General features: G+C 41.4%; 1 pseudogene; it reads right to left on the reverse strand.

Moving 5' to 3' along the window:
* Window positions 1–3,454: 3,454 nt before the first annotated feature.
* On the reverse strand, window positions 3,455–4,377 carry LOC138085152 (olfactory receptor 1f45-like; annotated as a pseudogene).
* Window positions 4,378–6,397: the final 2,020 nt, after the last annotated feature.

Genomic DNA, 6,397 nt, shown 5'->3' on the forward strand with positions numbered 1-6,397 from the left:
AAATGAGAGTTCCTGTGATTCCACATCCTTGCCAGCATTTGGTTTGTCAATATTCTGTATTTTGTTGTTCAGTCACTCAATTGTATTTGACTCTTTGTGACCACATGGACTACAGCACACCAAGATTCCCTGTCCGTCATTATCTCCTGAAGCTTGCTCAAACTCATGTCCATTGAGTCAGTGATGCCATCCAACCATCTTGTCTTCTGTCATCCCCTTCTTCTCCTGCCTTCAATCTTTCCCAGCATCAGGGTCCTTTCCAATGAGTCAGCTCTTTGATTCAGGTGGCCAAATTATTGGACCTTCAGCTTCAGCATCAGTCCTTCCAGTGAATATTCAGGGTTGATTTCCTTTAGGACTGACTGGTTTGATCTCCTTACAGTTCAAGAGACTCTCAAGAGTCTTCTCCAACATCACAATTCTGGATTTTAGTCATTGTAATAGACACATTGTGATAAAATTTATTTTTAAGGGCTAACTAGTTCTACCAATACAATTTAATGGATAGCCTGCTGATTTGCATATAATAAGTTTATTTATACATGGGTCTGTTCCATGACTCTTACTCTGTTCCACTGTTTTATATTTCTATTCCTGTACAATATAATGTTGTTTTTTAAAAAATTATTTTAGAAAAATATTCTGCTGAAAGCGTATTGACCTAATATAGTTGACTAAGAGTTCCAGACTCTTAGTGGGCCTCATGACTATTGAGTTGGGCATATTGCTGACAATTTAAGTGACATGCATCCTAAAGGACCAATATGTTTTTCTTTCTCCATCAGATTTTATTTAGGACCCTCAGAGATACAATTTTCTTAAAAGGGATACATTAGAAGTATTTGAATCATGGCTTTTTCCCCCTACTTGCAATGTTTTTAATATTATACATTTCACAAGATTATGAGAAATTTTGCAGATGGGACTTGGAGATCCTGGTTAGTAAAGTGCCTGTTACAAGTAATGGAACAGTTAATGGTGCTCATTATTTTTAACCAAGCAGTGGGCACCACAGGAAATGACAGGGACAGAGAAATCAGTAAAACATGGCCCTAGACTTGGAAAGTTCAAAGTCTGATGGAGAAGACAGACATGTATGCAAAGAGCTGTCGCCACGTGCAGTGGTGTTACAGGAGCCTTAGACTCAGCTTGGGTGAGTTAGAAGAGCCCTGACAGAGGTGCCAGAATCTGATTTGAGTTCTGAAGAAAGAGGGAACGTGCAACCATCCTTAATACTCTCCCAGGCTACTGCAGCTGTTTCCTGAATGGCAACCCTGCTTTTACCACTGCCTCCTTACAATCCATGCTTCACACAGCAGCCAAAGTGAGTCCTTAAAAACATGTGAATAAAATACATGACTAATGAAAACCTGCTGTATAGCACAAAGAACTCTTCTCAATGTTCTGTGGTGACCTAAATCGGAAGGAAATTCCAAAAAGGAGTGGATATAGGTATGCACATAGGTGCTTCACCTTGCTGTACAGCAAAAACTACCACAATATTGTAAAGCAACTATGCTCCAATAAAAATAAAAATCATTTTAGTTTCCTAATTTAGTGTTAGTGGTAATAAAATATTTAGAGCATGTTATTTATGTTACATTATAATAATAGTAGTTATATTAGAAGTAGTTTATAATGACTAAAAGGTCAGTTTTGGAAATGACTGGAAAAGGTCAATTTTCATTCCAATCCCAAAGTGAGGCAATGCCAAAGAATTGTTCAAATTACCACACAATTCCACTCATTTCACATGCTGGCAAGGCAATTCTCAAAATTCTTCAAGCTAGGCTTCAACAGTAGGTGACCTGAGGAATTCCAGATGTTCAGGCTGGATTTTAAAAAGGCAGAGGAACCAGAGATCAAATTGCCAACATCTGCTGGATCATAGAAAAAGCAAGAGAATTTCAGAAAAACATCTACTTCTGCTTCATTGACTATGCCAAAGCCTTTGACTGTGTGGACCACAACAAACGAAAATTCTTAAAGAGATCGGAATACCAGACCACCTTATCTGCCTCCTGAGAAATCTGCATGCAGGTTAAGAAGCAACAGTTAGAACCAGACATGGAAAAACGGACTGGTTCCAAATTACGAAAGGAGTATGTCAAGGCTGTATATTGTCACCCTGCTTATTTAATTTATATATCGAGTACATCATGCTAAATGCCAGGCTGGATGATCATAAGCTGGAATCAAGATTGCTGGGAGAAATATCAGTAACTTCAGATATGCAGATGACACCACCTTTATGGCAGAAAGCAAAGGGAAACTAAAGAGCCTCTTGATGAAAGAGGAAAGTGAAAAAGCTGGCTTAACACTCAACATTCAAAAAACTAAGATCATGGCATCTGGTCCCATCACTTCATGGCAAATAGATGGGGAAACAATGGAAACTTAATTTTCTTGGGCTCCAAAATCACTGCAGATGGTGACTGCAGCCAGCCATGAAATTAAAAGATGCTTGCTTCTTGGAAGAAAAGCTATGACCAACTTAGATAACGTATTAAAAAGCAGAGATTACTTTGCCAACAAAGGTTCATATAGTCAAAACTATGGTTTTTCCAGTAGTCATGTGTGAATGTAAGAGTTGGACGGTAAGGAAGGCTGAGTGCTGAAGAATTGATGCTTTTGAACTGTGGTGTTGGAGAAGACTCTTGAGAGTCCCTTGGACTGCAAGGAGATCAAACCAGTTAATCCTAAAGGAAATAAATCATTCATATTCATTGGAAGGAACGATGCTGAAACTGAAGCTCCAGTTCTTTGGCCACATGATATGAAGAGTCGGCTCATTAGAAAAGACCCTGATGCTGGGAAAGATTGAGGGCAGGAAGTGAAGGGGACAACAGATGACAAGATGGTTGGATGGCATCACCGACTCAATGGACATGAGTTTGAGCAAGCTCCAGGAGATAGTGAAGGACAGGGAAGCCTGGTGTGCTGCAGTCCATGTGGTTGCAAAGAGTCGGACACGACTGAGCGACTAAACAACAATAAATAATGATTAAGACTTAGTCAGTACTTACACTTCCCCTGGTAGTCTTCTAAGATTATAAAAACAAGAATATGTGTGAGTCATTAATTTTCACAATACCTGTATGAGCTAGGTACTTTCTACTTCCCTATTTCACAAATTTAAGAAACAGAGACAAGACAAGTTTAAATAACTTGACCAAGGTAATCAGGCAAGGAGTGGATTTTTTCTGTTTTTAAAATAATGTTTATGTCTCCTTTCTTTTTTTAATTTATGTTTATTGAGATAACCTGGGTTTATAGCATTGTATAAGTTTCATGTGTGCAACATTATATTTCTGCTTCTGTGTAAAAAATAAAGTACTTAAATGAAAAATAAAACTTTTTCTTCTACCTTAAAAAAAATAGAAAACCACCCTGAGTTCTAACACTGGGAGACATTAGTTTTTTTTTCAAAATTAGTTGAGTCTAAAAAGCATCCTCATAGAGGCTTAGCAAAGGGATTCCCAATGAAAAGTTTCCTGAGGGCCCCCTTCAGATCTCAGTTCCTCAGGCCATAGATGAAGGGGTTCAGCATGGGGGTGACCATGGTGTACATCACTGTGGCTGCCATGTCCCTCTGGGTGGTGTGTGTGAATGCAGGGTTGAAGTAGGCCCCAATGATAGTCCCATAGAAGAGATAGACAACACAAAGGTGGAGAACGCTTTCCACTCACCCCGGACTGAGGGCACCTTCCACACAGCCACAGTAATAGATGTGTAAGAGGCCATGATGCACACAAAAGGGATGAGAACCACTGGGCCCCCAAGGACCAGCACCAGCATCTCACTGACTTGGGTGTCAGAGCAGGAGAGCTTGATCAAGGCATTTAGGTCACAGAAGAAGTGTGGGATCCTATTGGTGCAATTGGACAAGTGGGACATCAGGAGAGTGTGGACCATGGAGATGAGGTTGGCTGAGATCCAGGGTATCACCACCAGCAAAGTACACCGAAGGACACTCATGATTGTCATGTAGTGCAGTGGGCTGCAGATGGCCAGGTAGCGGTCGTAAGCCATGGCTGAGAGAAGCATGCTGTCAGCTGCCCCAAAGGCGATGAAGAAATACATCTGGGCCAGGCAAGCTGAGAAGGAGATGGTGGTGAGCCCACACAGATGGTTCACCAGCATCTTGGGGATGGTGGTGGAGGTAAAGCAGATGTCAAGAAGAGACAAGTTGCTGAGGAAGAAATACATGGGGCTGTGGAGGTGAGGGTCCAAGATGATGGCCAGGATGGTGAGAAGATTCCCCAGGCACCCACTCAAATACAGAATGAAGGACAGGCTGAAGAGCACCTGCCTCTGCAGGGGCTGCTGGGAGAGGCCGAGGAGGATGAATTCAGAGACTTGGGTCTGATTGTCCATGTCCAGGCAGTTCTAAAGCCAGAAACACGGCGTCAACAGTAGGTGGGCTCCTGGAGTGAAAACGGATGACCTCATTGCTTTTTCACACTCATCTTTCAAGATGCTTCTCGCTTAACCTCTCTGAGCCTCTGTTTCCTCACCTGTTACATGGAATTGATAATTCTGACCTCTTAGGATCACTATAAGGATTAAATGATAAGAATATATATTAGGAGTTTAAATCCATACACAACATGTAAACTATTTTATTAGTGGGAACTCACAGTGATGCTTTCAAAACAATGATGTGTTAATTAGCTTGAATGTCACTATTATTCTGTAGTGTATTCATACATTAAAATATCAAGCTGTATACCTTAATTAAACACATTTTTTATCTGCCAGTTATTCCTCAATAAGGATAGACAAATAATAAATAAAAGCAAAATAAATAGTCTAAATATTTCAAGGATTTGACTTTATAAATAAAAATAAGTAATAAAAAGTGATCCAGGATCAACTCTGAAACCAGACAGACTGGGTTTAAAGCTCAGTTCTACCATTTACTAGCTGTGTGATATTAGGCAAGCTACTTAACTCCTCTGTGCCTTAGTTTTCTCATATGTAAAATGAGGATAATAATAGTACCTGCTCCATAGAATTGTTGTGAAAATGTGATTAGTTAGCATGTAAAATGCTGAACCTTATGTATTTTTCCGAGAGTTAACATCTTTCAGTGGTTGAAAGCAAGGACCCTTTGGAGGGGTAGAAATTGCTCTCAGTTAAAGATTACTGATTTAGGTTAGATACACCTGAAGTGTCTCCTCTCTAAAGCACCTGCACAAATAGACTAACCTTGAGCAAGAGAGTTGACATTTATTCCAGGCACTCCACTTTGGAACTAGCTGCTTATCACATGTGTTGTCTTAGTCACTAAGTCATCTCCAACTCTTTACGATCCCATGGACTGTAACCCACCTGTCTCCTCTGTCCAAAGAATTCTCCAGGGAAGAATACTGGAGTGGGTTGCCATTTCCTTCTCCGGGGAATCTTCCCAATTCAGGAATCAGCCTGTGTCTCCTGCTTTGCAGGCAGATTCTCTACTGTCTAAGCCATCAGGGAAGCCCATCATTCTATTTAATCCTCAACAACACCATAAGCAGGCAGCTGAGGCTCCAAACCTAACTTCTGCATCACAATAACACTACCTACCCATGGGGCTGTGATGACAAGCACCCTAAATCCTTGTGGATGAAACTGATCAGAATCCTCCCAGCCTCTGAGGGGAAGTTCCAAATGGGGAGTCCTTCTCTGAAACCAGCCATGCTGCAGCTTGTCTTCTGGATTCACTTACAATCAATGACTATTCTATGTGCTAAGTTGCTTCAGTAATGTCTGACTCTTTGCAACCCCGTGGATTGTAGCCCACCAGGCTCCTCTGTCCATGGCATTCTCCAGGCAAGAATACTAGAGTGAGTTGCTATGTCCTCTTCAAGGAGATCTTCCCAACCCAGGAATCAAACCCTCATCTCTTGTCTCCTGAATTGGCAGGTGGGTTCTTTACCGCTAGTACCACCTGGAAAGCCCTAATGATTACTGTACCTCTGTCGGATTCCAGGACCTCTCAGCCCCCAGGTGTCATGTTTCCAGGAATTTGGGGCTGCTGCAGCCTCAACTTTGTCTTGCAGCTGTGAAGGAAGAGCATGCTTTCTCAGGGAGCACTCAGCAGAACCACACCAACAGGTTTATAACTGGCTCTTTGTCCTCTGGGCATGATCCCCCAAGAACCTTGTTAGGTCAAATACAATTAGCTTATCTTCCTTAGTGGTGCTTTTGAATCTAGCATCCTGTGGGGAAAAGTTTTTATTCCAAAGAATATTGCCTTTCTTCAGACCTGTCTTTCTTGGTTAACAGAGGGATAGCATGGTACTCAATATTTCCCATGAAGGAGCTCTTAAATATGTTATTCCCTGGTGCTCAGTGGTAAAAAATCTGCCTGCCAGTGCAGGAGACATGGGTTCTACCCCTAGTTCAGGAAGAT

This window comes from Capricornis sumatraensis, chromosome 9 (genome assembly GCF_032405125.1).
Source record: "Capricornis sumatraensis isolate serow.1 chromosome 9, serow.2, whole genome shotgun sequence".
Taxonomy (NCBI): Eukaryota; Metazoa; Chordata; class Mammalia; order Artiodactyla; family Bovidae; genus Capricornis; species Capricornis sumatraensis.